This window comes from Olea europaea, unplaced genomic scaffold, assembly GCF_002742605.1.
Source record: "Olea europaea var. sylvestris unplaced genomic scaffold, O_europaea_v1 scaffold699, whole genome shotgun sequence".
Classification (NCBI taxonomy): domain Eukaryota; kingdom Viridiplantae; phylum Streptophyta; class Magnoliopsida; order Lamiales; family Oleaceae; genus Olea; species Olea europaea.
Genome location: NW_019265383.1, coordinates 41,131 through 62,099, shown reverse-complemented (window position 1 = coordinate 62,099; position 20,969 = coordinate 41,131).

Below are 20,969 nucleotides of genomic sequence, written 5' to 3'. Positions count from 1 at the left end.
AAATTCAGCGCTTGTCTGGGTTGGAGAAATCGGTGGAAAACATCACCCAAACTATGGCCAAAATTCTGTACTCCCGGGAGGATACACAAAAAACTGTGGCAATACTAATTAATCCAAAATTTGGGATGAATACAAACCTCAAGGGAGAAGGATCTGGTAGTATCACAAAAGGGCAAGTTCCCCTACAACATGGGCTGCTGTTCTAGGCGGAACGTTACTTTGAAGTTAATGAGCTGACTGAACGAGAGAAGATGGGAGTGATTGCGGTAAATTTAGATGGAGATGCCTTATCATGCGGCAATGGACCGACGTGAAAACCCTTTTCACAACTAGAAAAAATTTAGGCAGAAACTCTTGCTACGTTTCCAACCAACACAAGAAGGCAGCCTGTGCAAGAAATTTTCGGCTAGGAAATAGGAAGGGATGGTGGTAGACTTCCGACGTACGCTCAAAGCTTTGGCCGCACCTATGCTGGGAGTGACAGAGGAAGTGTTGGAGGCAACTTTCAAAAATGGGTTGAATGCAAAGAATAAAGGCAGAGGTTCACTTTTTATGTCCAAAAGGTTTGGGCCAACTAATGGAAGTTGCCCAACAAATTGAAGACGGCAATAATATAATAAAATTGGCAAGGGAGGATCCAACCCAAGGAAACACTTCAGCCTCTTTTAGCCCAAATCAAACGGAAGAAAAACGAAGTTCTTTCCCATGCGATCTGTGACAGTGGGGGAAAAGACAATCACTCCACGCTAGGAATATCCATAAAAAAGGATGTCAGATGCAGAGTGACAACTATGACGAGAGAAGGGCCTGTCTTTTCGATGCGATGAGAAATACACCATGGGTCATCATTGAAAGAATCGCGAGCTGAAGGTATTGCTGGTACAGGAAGATGAACATACTGACGAGGAAGAGCGTGATTTGTCGACAAAGGAACGGCCAATTGAGGTGGTGAAAAAACTGGAGCTATCATTAAATTCAGTAGTAGGTTTGAGGACACTAGAACTATGAAGATTAAAGGTACATTGGCACACTAATTCATTGTGGGCAACCCACAATTTTATTTCATTGGAACTAGTCAAGAAGTTGGATCTGCCAACTATGACAACTATAAATTATAGAGTTATCATGGGGTTTTGTGAATCTATAAAAGGAAAGGGGATTTGCAAGGGAGTCGTAGTGGAGACACAGGGGCTGATAATAGTAGAGGACTTCCTTCCCTTAAAGCTGGGCAGCACGGATGTTGTGTTAGGGATGCAATGGTTAGGTAGCTTGGGCAGTATGAAAGTCAGCTGGAAACTCCTTACTATGTGGTTTTCAATGAGAGAATCAATAATAAGTCTAAAATGAGATCTCGGTAAAAGTCATGATGAAGGCCTTGCAACACAAAGGCCAAGGGAAAGGGTTGCCTAAATCTTAAGTTCGTGGGAATCATTGAGTAAAGAATATTCTAGTTTACTTCCCTGTTCTTGTAATTCTGTGCAGTAATTCAGAAATCAATTATAAGTTTTTATTTCCCTTTTTTCTTCCAGTGGAATCCTACTGACTCATGACCATGCCTTTAGGTATTGATTTCTTTTACCTTCCTCGCTCCATACCTAATAAATTTGGCTAACAAAGCTACTTGGGCGAAGCTATGAAATCCAATATAAAAAGGAGGTAGATAACAAGGTGACTGATATACTATCTCGAAGGGAAAACACTAATGATGTTGAGTGTTTAACTATCACAACTATGGCACCAACTTGGGTTCAAGAATTCACAGCCAACTATCAAAGGGATGAAAAGGCTAGGAGCTAGATAATCGCATTACTCTTCAATGAAAGATCAAGTATAGATTTCATATACAAGTATGGGCTGCTCAATTACCAATCGAAAATATATATTGGATCTGGGGATAGAATAAAGAAGAAATTAATTGGGGCTATACATTCATCCCAAGAAGGTGGACATTAAGGGATACAATCTAGTATTCATAGAGCCAACCAACATTTTTTTTGGCCTAGTAAGGTGAAAGAAATCAAACAAGGGGTCTTAGAATGCGATACTTGGCAAAGACGCAAATGAGGACAAGTTGCATATCTTGAATTATTACAACCATTGCCTAAATTGCAATATGCCTAGAGCCATATGGCCATGGACTTTATTGAGGGATTACCTACTTATGGAACCAAAAATGTTATCTTGGCTGTAGTGTGTGTGTGTATATATTTATATATATATATAGAAGCTTCATGACATGCCACAAAGCATTATCTCGAATAGAAACAAAATATTCACAAATGTTTTCTGGCAAGAATTATTCAATCAGATGTTAGTAAACTATAATTAAGCTTAGCTTACCATCCCCAAACGGATAGGCAAGTGAAGAGGCTAAATTAGTGCCTGGAAATGTACCTTAGATGCATGGTATATAGACAACCTAAGCACTAGATCAAATGGATTAGCTTAGCTAAATGGTGGTACAACACCACTTCCCACATTTCAACTGGATTGACACTATTTGAGGCATTTTATGGAATCAAACCTCCTCAATTGTCTCTAGGGCTTTACCCAGCACATCAATGTAACTATAGTTGAAGACTTGTTGGCAAAAAGGCACAAAATGGGTCAAAACCTAAAACAAAATTTGGCACAAGCTAGAGCTCGAATGAAACAATATGTGGACAAGCATAGAAGTGAAAGAGCATTTCAAGTGGGAGACTGGGTGTACCTCAAAATCTACCCCTATGCTCAAAATTCTGTAGTTAAAAGGGTGAACAAGAAATTGGCAACGAAGTATTATGGGCATTATCAGGTTATCCAGGGAATTGGAAAAGTTGTATATAAAGTCGAACTACCAGCGTGGCCTCAAATTCATCGTGTTTTCCATATTTCCTTACTCAGGAATAAGATTAGTAAAAGAGAAATTCCAGTTCTTGATATCCTAGAAACACAAATCTCAAGAGAATCTCTTCCATTTGAACCTTGAGAACAAGGTTGGTCTAAAGGGAAGGGATTTTATGAGGGAGATGAGAATCTATGGAAATGGAGCCAAAAGAAGCTAAGGAGTAACAGAAGAAGGAAAGAGGAAGAATGAACAGTAGATGAAGGAAGGAAGGAAGAAAAAATGGTTGCAACTGATATTTGAAGGCTAATGAAAACGGTGTCATTTTGGTAGTCTTAGTAACTGTAATTAGAAGTGCATTTTATCACTTCCAAACACGTTTCTTCCACTTATTATAACCCGATGGAGGGAAAGTATGGGTGTGTAATTTTGACGTGATTTCCTTCCTTATCCCCCAATTCTTTTCCCTTCCTATCTATCTCTCTCTCTCTCTCTCCCTCCCTCCCCTTTTTTCTCTATCATCTCTAGTTGTAACTTTTCATTTTTATGCAGCTAATTTCATTGGGTATTAGCATTCAGTGTCATTGTTGTGTTAAATTTCTGTTGATTGCTTGAATTGAGATTATTTTGAGGTTCAATAGTCGCAAAAGAGGCCAGGATGCAATGTCTAGGTTTGGATTTGAGGAATTGGGCTAGGTCAATAATGGGTTATAAGTTTTTCTTTTAGTTCAAATTTTTCTTTTTGGTTGAGGTAAATTAGAATTTGGGCTGTAAACAACTGAAAAGCTCAAAATTTTAAAAATAATAATAAGGGAAAATTACCTCATAGCCTGCTATTTAACTTTACATTTCAGAAATCAAGATTTAAGTTAATTATTTCAAAAGTCAGGTATTACACACCAAATCACCCTACCCAACACCGCGCCCATCCCATGCACCCCCACCCGTCAAACCCCAATAAACCAAAACTCCCTTCACTGATCCTCTCTACGAAGCCCTAAATCAACACCTAGTAACGTCGTAGCTCTCAATGTGGAGAAGAGGAATATCTAGTACTTCGAGGCAGAGCATGGAGATGAACTCCTGGGACTTCAGGGTTGGCCAAAATCAACGGTAAGATTTGAGGCATAAAGGGTGAATTTCTGATGAATGTAATGATAAAGGATGGAGAATCAGCGAGCAGTGCCGTCATATGGCTTAGAAGCTCCTGGACTGTGCTGAAAGAGAAATGTCTCGATTCTGTGTGGCAGCCAAGAACTTTGAGATTTGTGGGGAAAATGATTTTCACGTGGGTGAAATGTCTCGATTTCGTCGGCAGCCAAGACCTCGATGGTGGAGTGGGATTAAGGTTTGGGTTGCATTTTTGTTCAAGTTAGGAATTTCTATAACCAGCAGGATGGTTGTAAGTGAAGGTGGTGGTTGTGGTTAGGGGTATGAGGTGGTGATTGTGGATGATTTTAGGTGGTGGTGATGACTGTAATGTCAAGTTTGAATTAGGGATTTCTTTAACCAGCTTGAAGATTGTAGGTGAAAGTGGTGGTTGTGGTTAGCTATTTGAGGTGGTGGCTGTAGTGGATGTAGAGACAAGAGACAGAGACGATAAGATATAGGATGTTCTGATGGTGGTGTGGTAGATGCCAGAGTTTGACTTCTCAAAAACTCCATTTTCTGTCGGGGGTGGAAAGCACTATAAAGAGTCCAATGCATACTACTGAATAGCCTATGTTTGGACATAATATACCTAAACAATTTGTTCACCGTGAGGCAGTAATTCAATCGTCCCTGTAAAACTCAGTAGTGGCTTAGTGACAGTGAATTCTGCAATGTAATTCATGGGAATGGAGTGGAGTGAGGTTGGGGTGTGATGAATAGCTTTTGTGACTGGGTATTTGTGATCAATAATTGTGATCCACAAAATAATTGTGACCTAATTTTTGACTAAATTTATAATTGTGATTCACAAAATAATACTATGATTTTATGTAATTTGTAACTAATACGTGATCGTGACCATAAGTTATGCGTGATTATGATCGTGTAATTATTAATCATAATCTTTTATCAGGGGGTTACAAAATGTGACCAAACTTTTATCAAGTGCCACAAAATGCGACCACTTGATTTTTGAATAAAATTTACAATATTGTTTTTAATCGAGAGGAGGCTCCAACAAATAATGAGACATCTCTATAATAAAACTCGTAGATCTCAACTATGGAGGTTGACTCCTTGCTCAAAGATTTAGCCTATCTCAACCATTAAATATCTTTGAAAAAATAACACATGAGCCATTATGTGGAGTCCCGGTCATGAAATAGGTAGTGACCTATATATTTTGTGATCCGTAGTCGAGAATTGACTTGTGATTAATTAATTTGATAATTTCTGATCGTAAAGTAAGTTGTCACCTATACATTTTGTGACTTGTGATAGAAAAATAAGTCGTGACCAAGTATTGAATAATTTTGACCAATAAAACGAGTAATTTATGACAAATAAATAATACGTGGTCTAAAAAATATGTAATTATGATCTAAAATTTGTGTCGTTGAGATTAATAAATTAATAAATTAATTTGATTAAATAATATATGATACAAAAACGTGTGATAAATTTGTAATTGTGACCTACAATTTGTCATTTCTTGATCGATAAACAACTTCTGAGTAATCAATTTGATAATTTGTTACCTACATTTTGCGGTTTCATGATCAATAAAATAACTTATGATCAATTAATTTGATAATTTGTGACATTTTATGATTTTTGATCGAGAATTAAGTCTTGACCAATTATCGGGTAATTTTGACCAGTTATTGAGTAATTGTGACGAATAAAACAAGTAATTGTGACTAATAAATAATATATAATCAAAGAATATGTGATTATGATTAAATTTGTTGACCTATAATTTGTGTCTTTGTGACCGATAAATAAGTTATAATTAATTTATTTGATAATTTGATCGAATAATATGTGACCTATAAAATGTGTTATTTTGGTACTAAATTTACAATTGTGACATGCAATTTGTGATTTTGTGATCGATAGATAAGATATAACCAATTAATTTAATAATTATGATCAAGAAATAACTTATAACCAATTAATTTGATAATGTGTGATGGTGAAATAAGTTTTGACTTATACATTTTGTGATTTGATATCAAAAAATAAGCCATGATTAGTTATTGAGCAATTGTAACCAATAAAACTAGTAATTATGACCAATAAATATTACTTGAACTCAAAATATGTGATTATAACTAAATTTGTAATTGTGACCCATGATTTATGTATTTGTGATCGAAAAATAAATTATGATCTATTAATTTGATAATTTGTGACAATACAATGAGTTGTGACCAGTTGATTTGGTAAATTGTAACCAATAAATAATTTGTGACTTACAAATTATGTTTTTATTACCGTGATCTTGTATGATTTGCCGTAAGTGAACATGACTATAAATTATGTGTTATTGTGACTGTGATCTAATTAATTAAATTAATTTTATAAGAAGTCTCAAAATGTGACAACCTAATTTTTGGAATAATAATAATAATAATGATGATGATGATGATGATGATGATTTTAGAGAGATATGTAAGAGTGGTTGTGACCATTCAAAAATTAAGTCAGATTTGTGACTTTAATAAATGTTGTGGTATATAATTGAAATTAAACAGGTTATAATCATATGGCACATAATTCATGGATTACAGTCACATGCTAAGTCACAAGTATGCAAGGTTACTACCTACGACACAATTTATGAGTCACAATCACATATGATGTCATAAATTAAATAATTAATAGGTCACAAGTAATTTATTAATTACAAATTATACAATTAATTGGTCATGATCACTAATATTTTCATTGGGTGACAGATCACACCGTTTCCCTTGAATTTGAGGGCCAATCTCACCAACAAATGATATAATTTCCATTAATCACAAACCACACCATTTTCTTTAGCACAAAGTTTATCGATTCTGTCACCCATATCACATGATCTATATTTTCTAATGAAAATAGGATTTGTATTTACCATCACGTCTAATGGAAGCAAGCTTCCATTTTTACACAAGATAAAGATCTAAAGTGCAAAGACAAATGAAATCACATACACTGCAGCAACCCTCACAAATAAAAAAATTAGGCTGATACTAGCTTACTATACAAATTCTGTGCCAATGCCGATTCTCAATGCCAAGAACAGCTCCATTTCCATTGATTTTGACGATAATATTTTCCACAGTGTATAGTGAAATTTTTAGATTTCTTTGCTTCACAACTCGAATTTTCGTGGACAATTAACCAGATCCAGATATATATTCCCATGCTAATTTCATCGATCTTCACCTACCACTCATGTCAGATTACTAAATCAAAAAATCTACATTCCAAAAGAACAATTTAAGTTGGTCAAATAGTTAAATTAGCAAACCCATATACTTGCCCAAATGCATATACGTGCAAATGTTTGTGTTTTACAATTTGCCTTTCCATTCTTGAAGCGAGTACGTATGCTATCGATCTCTTTATTTAAACGGAGCTGCTCTTGCTCTTCATTTTGGCGATTCCAAATGTTGCCTACGAACATAGGCAGCCCCTTATCCCCATTATTTCCATCTCCAAGCAGCTGCGGATTAAAACAACACTATGAATATGTAAGCAAAGCGAGACCTGAAATAGGAGAGCGAGGGTCTAATTAATGAAGCCATAGGGATTATTCTAGCCATAGATGTATGCATTTGTGTGGTTATTTCTTTAGAGAGAGAATTTGAGTAGAGATTCGCCATGGGTGAGTATGGATGGTGTGGTTATCATCGCCATGGATGTATCCTGGTAATGGGGTGGATATGGTGGAAGACGGATTGGGGTATTTGTGTAGAGATTAGAGTTGAATTGGATTTCTATTATTATTGTAATTCATAACCTGATTTTTGAAATATTTTTATAAGTTTGTTAAATGTGAAATAGTATACTTAAAGTATTGTAATTATGTATTTTTCCCTAATAATAATAAAAAAAAGAGAGAGAGAAAATGGGATGGGTTTGGGCCCAGATTGGACTGGGAATGGCTTATATTTAATGACGGTGATTAATCAAGTTACTTGGAAAGGGATAAAAAACAATTTTAAGTTTAAAACATAAATTAACTTAAGTTTAAGGGTTAAAAAATAAAATTTGTTTAGTGATAAAGGTTCCTTATTTTGCTTGTGAACTCACGGGTTTGAATTGAATACAGAAGCCAATGTTAAAATTTAAAAGGATAATAATTTATAATAGATTTGGTTGTAATTAATTGAATTGCTTTGTGATCATCTATAACAACTAATATCTAGTATATCAGATAAATCGTATTGCTTTGTGATTACAGTGACTAAGACTAAACTTAGTCAACACTCACTGAATTTCAATATTGTCACTATTTACTTATCTTTTAATGAATTACCCAATGCTCATGCATCTTTCTATATAATTATCCATCCACAACTTGTTTAACTCACATCTCTCCAAATGCACGAAAAACTACAGATGAAAAATAGAAATCATATGCGGCAAACTTTGTTCTGTTAAGTCTTGACAACTTGAAATGAAACTTACGACTTTCAAATCCAAACTCACGTCTTCAACCCATTTTTCACGACATTGTTTCATTGAGAATTTTCTGTCTATACCTATTGAATCTATTCAAGTATCAGACTTGATTGGATGAATTAAATGTAAGATCGTAATCTCAATTATTAGAATTTTCTGTTTATACCTATTGAATCTAATCAAGTATTAGACTTTATTGGATAAATCAAATGTAAGATCCTAATATCAATTATAATAACATATATATTACTGATTTTTCCCTTAATTGAGTTCGACAAAGAGTTTCAACCCATGTTTCCAAACTTATACTATTTTAGGTATGTTGGAGAAGTTTTAGCCTCATCTCCAATCTCAAAAGTAAACTAAGGATGACCAAAGAAAAGTTCGATGAAGAACTAGTTTGATTAGTTGATAAACTCAATTTGTCTTGTCAAGTAATACATATGAGTTTGGGAGACGCACCTATGCCTTGTTGGGGTGGTCACCCAATACGGTCGAATTCAAGTTCAAAATAAAAATTAAATCTCGAGAATTTTGTAGTGGAGAAGCCAACATAGGACCATGATGGCGTGATATGTGCAAAGTACCCATGTTTATTTGGCTTATTGTAATTTCGAGGACGGAATTTATTTTAAGGGGTAGGATGTTGTAACGCCAAAGGCTTATTTCTTGTGATTATCATGTTTATCTGAATGGTTGCATTTATGTTACATTTAATATTAAATTACTATGATTATCATAGTGATGATTAATTATGTTGATACAGTAGAATGTGCTTTGGATGCTCTATGCGATCCTCGTGACTAGTAAATTATTATTATTATTATTATTATTATTATTATTATTATTATTATTATTATTATTATTATTATTATTATTATTATTATTATTATTATTATTATTTTAATACTTGTGATTTGTTTAAAATTTAAAAGTAGATTTTACATAATATATATTTATTTATTTACGACTAGCCATTTTTGGTATTTTGCAATTAGTCATGTCCTTGTATGTCTCCTTTATATTAAGTTTACATAATTTGTATATACCACGTGATTTTAGCCTTTGAATAAGGAATCGAGCCAATGCAGTTGAACTAAAATCATCTAAATTGCACAAATTTTATCCCAAATTTCAATCTTCTAAAAACAGACATTTAGCTCATATTTAACACATTAGGAAAAACCAAATCACTACTCATTCTCTTGAAACAAAACACATTTAAATCCAATATGAAGATGGTGCGTGCTGTCGTAGGCACTCCAAATTAAAACATATATTTCTTAAAGTTAATGTAGTAGTGGAAGTAAGGGTCGATCATGCGAAGAGTGATTAATTTACTTTTTATACTATATTAACTGAAAGGGGGGGGGGGGAGAGGATTTGAATTCTTGAAATAACACAACTCACCGAATCAAATATAAACAATAAAACAAACATTGATCTAAGTCAACATCCACCGTTGGAAATTAATAGCCAGTCATTGATCTACAAATAACCATCAATTCATAATTTTAGCATTCATTGTGAAAAATTAAATTTTCCATTCGAAACAATTTTCCTATTTCTCCTTAGTTTTAATTAATTAGAAACAAGCGATCTAATTAATCTTCATTATCAAACAATCCTAGATAAGCGCGAGAATTTAATTTACTAATTGGCTCTGCGAGTTTGAGAAATCAATGAACTAGATAACACCAGTCAAACATTTGCATTTAACCTATATAAATCTTCACCCTAAGATTTAATAATTTCCAACTAGTAAATTATCGTATCTTAGTTGCTTCATAAGTTAAACCAATCAATAATTACAGTTTTAAAATTCAACTTAGCTATAGATTATTGAGATTAATAACCTAGCGTGCACTCTAAAAATCAAACATAAACAATCATAAAAATAATTGTAGAAGAAGATTTAATACTAAGTATATGCATTAATCAATAAAAATCAGGTGGATTTCACAGTTATAACTGTTACAAGTCTTCCGTCTCCTTCGATCAAATAAAAGAAATTAGTTGCACATCATAGATCTTGAGCACAAAGAGAGAAAAATAGGGTTAGGGGCATTCTCTCTGTTTTGGACGAGATTTGGTGCTTATATATGGTGTACAAAATTTATTTTCGTAGGTATTTGATTCAAATTAGGAAACTAAAAATCACGTGTCGGAAATGAACTATGCGACCGCATAATTATAAGTGTTGCGATCGCATAGAACAATGATTTGCAGCCCAAAAGTTCTTTGAAGTTTAGAATGCGACCGCATTGGATTAGAACAACAGGTTTTCTGCTGGACAGTTTTTAGTATTTTGATCATAACTTTCTATTTCGGTGTCCGATTGAGGTGATTCAAAGTGTGTTGGGAAACTAACTCAAAGGGCTACAATTTTCTTTAGACATTATCTTCCAATTCAATTGTTTACCATGTCAAAAATGGGTCCTAATATGATGCTGAAAATCGGTGTATAAGCTTTTCGATTGTAAATTGATGTGTGATTATACTTTGATTGAATTTCATCCCTATGACTTCTTTCCTCATCCACTTAACTTCTAACACTTTTGAATCTTCATTCCATTGCTCGTCTCATCTAAGGATTATTGTAACTTGGTCCCTGAGCTTTCATCTTCTCTTTACTTGGCCTCTTTTTCTTGTTTTCCTTCTTCCAACACTTTAAGTCTTCCATCAATTGACTTTCAAAATTCTCATTCCTTCATTTCACCTTCCGGTTCAACTTCTGTATATTTGCATTTTAGTCCTTGAACATTTGATTTCATTTATTTAGGTCATTTTTCGTTTTTTCCTTCTGTTTTATACCATGATCATCCAAATGCAACCTAAATCACAATATAATGGTACTTAGCATATTTAGGTGTTAATTAGTCATGAAAGTGCAAGAGTTAATGGACGTAAATCACGACACTTCAGGTCTTATAAGAAGTCCCTATCTGTGCCGCCTCATCTTCTTGGACTTGGATTTTCACTCTAAGGTATTATTATGAGTATTTTGTTCTGATATTATTTTATGGTTAAGTTTGCGTTATTGAGCCAAGAGAATCTTGAATTGAATCTTTTAAGTAGTAATCCATTTTAGATAGTTATACACACATCGGAAGATTATTTTGTGTATATATACGTTCTCATCTTTTTGTTAAACCCCATTACCAAATGCTGAATTTGAAATAAAGATGTATTTTTGTCTTGCTGTTTGTGGCCTTTCTGTTTATCAATTATATCGCCCAGTTAATTGAGATTTGATAAATTATTCCCAACAAATTTAAATGCATTAAAGTGTTACATGTATTAAATCTTAAATTTATGCAAATCCTGTTTGTTTTTCATCAAAGCAGTTTTTAATAAAATCTGGGATTTCAATTTTATGTTCCTTACTTGCCTTGCAATGTCTTTCTGCCTTCGAATCTGTCATCAATTAATTTAGAAAGTAAAAGCTAGTATTTTCTACCTGTGACAAATTAAAACAATAGCACCTATATTATATTAGCACCTATACAAGTCAAAATTGCTTTTCAATAGTAAGACCCGTTGTCAAATTTTTTGATTGATCCTTAGAACCTTGAATATTAAGTCTTCTTTTATATATATAATTAATTAGTTTTCTCGTGCATCCTTAAACTTTCAAATAGTATTAAATGATAACGACATCAATACTATATAAATCTAACTTAATAGAACATTAGCATAATTAGGAATGAGAATTGTTATAGTTTCTAAATAAATGGATGAATTAGGATTTGGGCACATTGACTTTGTGGACGGTTAAGAACACTCCAGTTGCCATTTTGAAACTAATGGCTAAGAACTTCAGGAAAGTAAACCTTCCCTTGTCTTTATAACATGTGATATTATTAAATGTATGAATGTGTTATATAAATTTGCTATTATGTGATCATGATGTTTAATTGTTACGTTTTATTTCATGTATGTTTCATACATACTCATGCATGTCAACGCATTCATAAGCATACATGAAGTTTTAAATAATAAAATGTTTCCAAATGTCTTGACTCAATAAATGTTTAAAGATATGTATCCCGAATATTTATATTACAAGATGTATGTCTATGCCATGAAGGTATGAAGGGGAAGAGGAGCGTAGGGGACTGACGCATCCGAACAATGATTAATGTTTAATGATGAATGTTAATGTTAATGTTACCTACTTTGCAGTACTACCAATAGAATTCCATCGAGTTCCAAATAACATGGTCCACTGCATCCTGATTGGCTATAAGAGATACATCAAGTGAGCTCACGGCTTTAATGTTATTAAAGAAATGAAAGGATGTGGATACATATTGAGAAATGTCTTTCATTTTAAAGTAACGCATATGCATGTCATCAACATGCATCATGTGTATGGAGTTTGCTTACTGAGCGTTAACTCATCTCACATTATCCTTACCTATTTTCAGATGATGAAGGCAGGACGATTAGAGTTGATGGCGTGTGGTGTCACGGACTTAGTACTATCACATTTAATTGCTGAATTCATTTTTGTAGTTAAAGTTGACATTCAATTTGTATTGTTATATATCTTATTAAGCACAAATTATTTTGAAATAATAAGTCATTGATGTTCAATTTGCCCGAACCTAGGAATCCCTTAGATATGATGTAAAACGAATTTTGTTCTTTAAGGAAAAATTTAATTCGCTTTTGCATTTATGATGTCAAGAGAAAGTTAAACGATAATATCTCCAAATCTAGGTATCCGGATTTGGGGTGTCACAGATGTGGCATTGTTGATTCGAGAATAATTGACCTTTCTTTTTGCTTAAACAATAGATCAAAATAGAGGCAACAAAGTCATTTTACTTAGGTTATCGGATCACGTTATTGGGTTAACAGAGTGTTACAAGACAAATTAGTCATATAAGGACATTCTACTTATCAGAGGCAATGGCCTTCATCTATGTCATAAATAGCTTATTCATTCTACTAACACGTCTTCTGTTGGTATTGGGTGTCTGGAGGTATCTTTTGTCGAGCCCTAATTAGTTCAACAAAAGGATTATTGCAAAAAAGTTTCTATCAATTTCTTCAAAATTGTCCTTGAAATCAACTTTAATACACTATTAGGCTTGGGCATTCTTTTCTTGTCTAGATAATGGAGGGCATAAGTAACACACGAGGCTCTCATAGAGAATGCGAGGTACTACGATGAGGTAAATTTTTATATTATTTTGTTGGAACATTCTTTGTTTGCTTGTGGGCCTAAAGTAAATAATAATAATAATAATAATTTGACGGGTATCTAAATGATTCTACACTGGATGTTCTGGAATATTGCAGTTTTTAATCGAATTCAAAAGGCATATATGAAACCCTAAATATACTTCTGCTATAATACAGTGATGATTAATGATTGTAGATTTTATGTTTACAGATATTCTTAATTTTTATAATAAGATTAAATATGTACATAGCAAACCTTAATCCTAGTTTTCTGCATTCCAAACACGAAGACTAAGGGTGAAGATTTGGTGCCTCTTGAGTGCCAGTTAAATGACTCGGAGGATGATGTGAATGATGGTGATTTTCGTTATTAGAGAAATGCCATAGAAAGAGTTGTGGTTGGTCTGAATACAGCTCAAAATTGGATAATCCATATTACCCATATTTTGAGGAGTTGCGTACTGATCATTCTATAGGTGAGGAAAATAATTATCATTTTTCCACTTATGATGCTGAAATTGTGAAGTTTAATCCATAACTAGAGATTGGGAAAGAGTTCAAAAACAGAAGAATTTAAAAAAGTAGTTAAACAATTTTTTGGAAATAGAAGCCAACATGGTTGACGATTTTTTTGAGGAAGCCCAAGAAAATGTGAAAAAGAGGGCTAATAGGGCAAAGCACACAAGAGTGGTAAAAGGATTAGTACCCTTTACACATCCAACGGCAAGAAAGAGTGGAGCGACTTAGTAGAATTGATTTTTGATTGCCAACCTATGTTTCGAATGGTTGTAGTTTAGAGCCACAATATGTATTTGACAATAAACTGTTGAAAGGAATAATTTTGGAACGAATAATTGTTTAAACCACCAAAAAGAATAAATCTCTTTTATGGGTAAAGAAGTTTTATCTAATTATTCAAAAAAGATTAAATCCCAAAACAATTAGAAGTCGACATGCAAAAGAAGATTACCTGTGAAGTTCCAATATGATATTTGATGAAATTCTGCCACCATTACGTTTCTTAAATGATTTAAGGTTAACAAAATCATTAACTGTAATAAAAGGGAATATCAAGTTATGGTACTTAATATAGTAATTTTCAAAAAATTGAAGTACCAAAAGATATTAAATGCACTCTTTGGTCATCGAAGCTCTAGAACACATAAGAGTAGCTAGAGCCTGCACTTAGAATGATTAATAGACTATTGAATTTGAATCAAATTGCTTATAAATACTCTTACAGGGATGCAAAAGTTGACATTTATGCACCTCACTCAATCCAAATTTTCAATATCTACAAAAGTAACTTTCTAATTCACACACAATATTGCCCAACTATTAAAACTACCAAACTCAGCCCAAAACGAGAAAACATTTTGCACTTAGAAGATGATTCATTCATTCAACATATTCCGAATAATACAAAGTTCATAAAGCCAAGTTTCAACTATTACAAACTACAACAAGTACGAATTACAACAAAGGAGCTATTCTACTACGTCTAAACTGAACAGAAAAACTAGCTGTCACATTTTCTCCACCTTATGAAATGCATTACAAGGGGGAAAAAATTAGAGCATTTTCAACCCCTACTCTGTCGATCAAAGCCAAGACCCAACAACATCAAATCATGTAATTATGGAGTAATTAAAAATCCCCATCAGCAAGACACCAAGTGCAATATGATGAAACTTCACTCTTCTTCGCATCTTCAACTCTACCTCTGAGAATTCTCCCCACCAACAAATTGCCTCCTAGAATATTGGGAAGAAGCTATTGAATCCTCCATTGAAATTTGTAATTCAATTGATTCCATTTGAATTTTGAACCCACATCTTGCTAATTGGAATTCTGGTTTGGGGGTTTGGAATTAGGCGTGTTGCAATTGAGGAAGGGAAAATCATGTTTTGTTGTGCATTTTTTGTGACTTGGACATGTTGGATTATAATCGACTCAAGAGTGTTCCACATATCCCATATCCACTACTTTAGCAACTGACCCAATGTTTAAAAATCAAGTTTGGTAACCACCTATTATCAGAGGATGTGCAAAAATCGCTTTGTGATGGGTAAAGCATTCATAAAAGACGTTGAAATTCATTCAGAAGATTCCTAAGCTCATTTCATGTTCAGTTTGTATACATCATCTAAGCAGTGCGAAAGAGGGCTTAGAAGAGCCTTAACCCGAAACTAAACACTACCTACAAGCTCGAGTGAGTGTGTCAAGAACGGCAATGGCGGGAGGTACGTTTTCGATCCAATTTATTTCACACTGATTTAAATGTTATTTTGTTGATTAAAGCATGTTTAGATCACTTAAGGAGACTTACAAGACATGGTTGATGCCATCAACAAGCCATGTATTACTGTCTTTTGCCACATGCAATTTTCCACCCACAATTTGAAAAGATTACTTAACAGGTGACGGGCGTGTAATTTACTTGAAAAAAGAGTAAGCATTGTGAGACCTCTCAAGGATAATTGAGTAAGTAGTAAAATGTTAAAATTCAATGAGAATTGATTAAATTATCTCGTAACTATTAACATCTATATTAATTTAGATTAGATTAACATTCATCATTTATCTCAATATTACTTGTCTAAATAGATCAAAGATCAATGAAAAAGAATACAATACTTTTCAAATTTATTAACTTCTTCATGGTATCAGAGCTTTCGATCTATCAACATTGTGCAAGGCCAACCCTTTGCCCCCTTCCTAAATCACTATTTCCTAGCTCATCAATCTCATACACATCTATTACTCACCAATTTCCACATATAAGCATATAACCCATGTACCAAAATTTCCATCTTCAAGTCAATTATCACCTTTGTCCACCGAATAAAATGATTGAATTGTGACTTAATTTCATTACATTTGTGAATTGTAGGTAACACCGATGAACATGGTGAAATACATGAGAAAAGACGCGAAAAATGACTAAAATGACACAAAGTGAAAGTTCAAGGACCAAGGTGCAATTACCCAAAAGTTGACCCGATGAACAAATCAAGAAATTGAGTTTGCCAAATACAAATTGATGACATTTTGGGATGATGGAATGTGAAGAATGAAGAAAAGATGCAAAGAAGTGAAAGATTAAAGTAAAAGGACCAAATTGTAGGAAATGAAAGATTAATTCTACCATGCGGTCGCATGGTAGAAAAGTCGTACGGCCGCACGAAGTGATGCAGGGAATTCAACTGGAAAAAGAGGATAACCATGCGACTGCACGGATTAAAACATGCGGTCGCATGGTACAATTTCAGCGCAAATCTTTTCTTTCCTTATACGATTGAAATACCTATAGAAACCTAATTTTACATGGGATATAAATATCAAAAACATTCCAGAGATGCCTAGAACGTAATTGAAAGCCGAGAAACAACTCTTGGAGAGGATTTGAGCGCAAGAATAAAGATTGGCATGAAGAACTTCAAGATTTATTCAAGTTTTATAACCCGATGATGTCTTATATACAAACTTTGATGTATTTTGTTATTTTAAGCATGCTAAGCTAGATTTTTATTATGCTAGGAGATCGATGAACCATGTGATTTGAATTTTAATATTCTAGTTTTGCAATTTGATGTTAAGACACAATTTTTATTATGTTGAATGATTTATATGCAATTAATGTTTCCGCAATTAAGGGCTCGTAATTGTGGGAATTTAAGTGATTTATTCTTGCATTTGAGAGACTTTGAATAGATTTGACATAATATAAATCATCATAGGATATGATAGTGGATAGAAATATCCCGCTATACTCTACATGAATCTTTAAATGTTCATAAAATCGCATGCATTTTTACATATGCTATTGTCATAGAAATAGACCGGTGGTATGTAGAGATAGGTTTGATACATCTCGAGAGAGAGTATTGGATAGACTTAGGAACATTGATTCGTCAAAATTGAAATGTGTTGTTATATTGTGAAACTAGGGTTAAAGTGATAATTGCATGGGAATTTGTGATCCTAGCGTATTTCATTCCTAATAATTATAACAAGTGCGTTCTCAACTTTTAGATTTCATTCTTGAGTTTAATTTATTGTTTTGCATATTAATTTTAATTTAATCATAAAAGATTGCATAATTGAGGTTCAATTAGGTCTACATTCACTTCGGTAATTTAGTTTCGGTTAAGGCTAAGGCAGATAAAATTTGAACTAATCAATCTCTGTGGGACGATATTCGGACTCATTGAATCCACTTTATTACTTGTTAACGAACCGTATACTTGCGGTGGTTTAAAATCGAAAGAAATAATTTCGCGAACAAGTTTTTGGCGCCGTTGCCAGGGATTGAGTTTAGTTTAATTTTATTTCTCGAGGCACTAATTCGAACTCAATTTTTATTTTGCTAGCATAATTTTATTTTTTTTATTTCTATTTTTATTTAGGGTTATTATCCTTTATTTGTGTTTTAGTTATTTAAATTGTTTGAATCTCAGTGCTCGTAATGGTTTTAATTCTCAGATTTGCATCTCACGATTGCCTGGAGGAGAACTGATTCCAACTGATCCTGAAATTAAGCGCACCTTTCATCGACGACAAAGAGATCATCGCGAAGCACAAGTACAAATGGCCAACGAATTAAACAATCCTATTATTCAAGCTAACGAAGGAGAGGCAGTGGATGAAGGAAATGAAATTCTGGGAGACTTCTTGACTCCTCAAGTTATTCAAAGCCAATCCAACATTGTATATCCACCGTTTGGGCAGCCTAACTTTTAATTGAAGACCAATGTAATACAGCTGTTTCAAAATGGACACCAATTCTATGGTAAAGCCGAGGAGAATCCACATACACACGTACCTCGATTTCTATATATGTGTCAACATTTCAGATATCAAGGGATTTCGGATGACGCTATCAGATTAAGGCTTTTTCCACATACGTTACGAGACAGAGCACTTGAATGGTTAGATTCACTCCTGATTGCAAGTATCACTACATGGAATGAGCTGGCACACAAATTCTACACAAAGTTCTTCTCCCCAGCCAAGATAGCGAAGTTGAGACATGATATATCAGTATTCAATCAAGGAGAGAATGAATCATTTGACGAAGCCTGGAACAAATTTAAAAACATGCTCCGAAAATGCCCTCAGCATGGGTTCGATAAAAAGACCCAGATTCGATTATTCTACACAGGATTACTTCCATACCATAAGAACATGGTGGATTTAGCATCAGATGACTCAATATCCACACGAACAGTTGATGGGGCATTGGAATTATTTGAGCGAATGACTACCACATCAGCCATGTGATCTTCTGAGAGGGCTATCCCAAAGAAAACTCCAGGTGTCTACGAGGTGGACTCTTATTCAGCAATATCTGCAAAAATTGACTCTTTGTATCACGAGGTGGAAAGCATATCACAAGCTAAGAAGATCAATTGTGAGGAATGTGGAGTCGAGCACAAAACATCAGATTGCCCAATACTCATGCAAGGAATTGAGCAAGCAGATTACGCATAGTGGGGACAATGCCAGCAACACAATCAATATGGAGAGACTTTCAATCCCAGCTGGAAGAAGCATCCCAACTTCTCTTGGAGCAACCAGAATCAGAATAAGCCACAGGGCAATTTCAACAACAAGAGAAGAGGCCTCAATTGGAAGATATGATATGAAAATTCATGGAGAAGGCCGAAGCTACACTTCAAAATCAAAATGCAACCATCAAAAATTTGGAAACTCGGATGGGACAGCTAGCCATCGCATTGACTGGCAAAACGCCAGGTAACTTACCAAGTAATATAGAACTCAATCCTAAAGAGCAAGCCAAGGCCATTACAACTCGAAGTAGAGTGCAATTGCCTGAAATCCATGTCAAGAGATCGGGTGTGATTGGAGAAACATCTTCCCCCGCTGAAGAAGAGACTGTTGTAAAGGAATTAAGTTTAAAGGAAAATTTAGAAGAGTCACAAGATAAGGCCAAAGTCACAGTCAACTCCTACGAGCCTTCGATTCCCTTTCCACAGCGCTTGAAGAAGCAAAAAGTGGAGCAACAATACAAAAAATCTCTAGAAGTCTTCAAAAAGCTCCATATCAACATCCCACTAGCTGATGCACTGTTCCAGATGCCTAGCTACGTGAAATTTCTGAAGGATATCATATCAAATAAATGCAAGCTGGAAGACCATAAGACAGTTATGCTTACGGAGGAATGTAGTGCCAGGATCCAGAATAAGCTTCCACCAAACCTAAAAGATCCAGGGAGTTTTACTGTTCCTTGCAAAATCGGTGAAGTATATTTCGATAAAGCGTTATGTAACCTTGGTGCAAGTATTAATTTAATGCCTTTGTCTGTTTTCAGGAAACTCAGTTTGGGAGAAGCTAAAGCAACCACTGTGACACTTCAGCTGGCTAACAGGTTACTGACACATCCTAGAGGAATAATTGAAGATGTGCTTATCAAGGTTGAGAAGTTCATATTCCCAGTGAATTTTCTTATCCTGGACATGGAAGAGGACAAGGACGTCCCATTGATACTTGGCAAACCATTTCTGGCAACAGGGAGAGCGTTAATTGATGTTCAAAGGGGTCAGTTGATTTTAAGATTGGGAGAGGAGCAGATATCATTTAATGTATTCAAGGCAATGAAATTACCAGCAGAATCTGACATCTGTTATCAAGTTGACATTATTGACAAAGCAGTACAAGAAATATTCTTACTACATGGTCCATCTGATGCCTATGAGGCATGTATTGCATAATCCCAATCAGTGCAGTCAGAGTCTCTTGAAGTTGAAACATGTGCAAGATTTTTGGAGACCAACCCGTCATACACCCGAAAGAGGCACTTCGAGGAACTGGGGACGGGAAACACAAAGCCACTACCTTCCATTGAGCAGCCACCAGTTTTGGAACTCAAGCAACTACCACCACATCTCAGATATGCATATTTGGGGGAGTCAAATACACTTCCAGTAATCATTTCGAATACAGTCAGTGAGGTGGAGGAAGAAAAATTGCTCAGGGTACTCAGAGAGAACAAGACGGCAATTGGGTGGACAATAACTGATATTAAAGGAATCAGCCCTTCTCTGTGCATGCATAAGATTCTAATGGAGAAAAATTGCAAGCCAAGTATAGAGGGTCAGAGAAGATTAAAATCTGAACATGAAGGAAGTGGTCAGGGCAGAGATATTGAAATTACTGGATGCAGGAATTATTTACCCAATTTCAGATAGTGCATGGATTAGCCCAGTTCAAGTGGTACCGAAAAAGGGGGATCACAGTGGTGAAAAATGAGAAGAATGAATTAATTCCCACCAGAACAGTTATGGGATGGAGAGTTTGCTTCGACTATCGCAAACTCAAT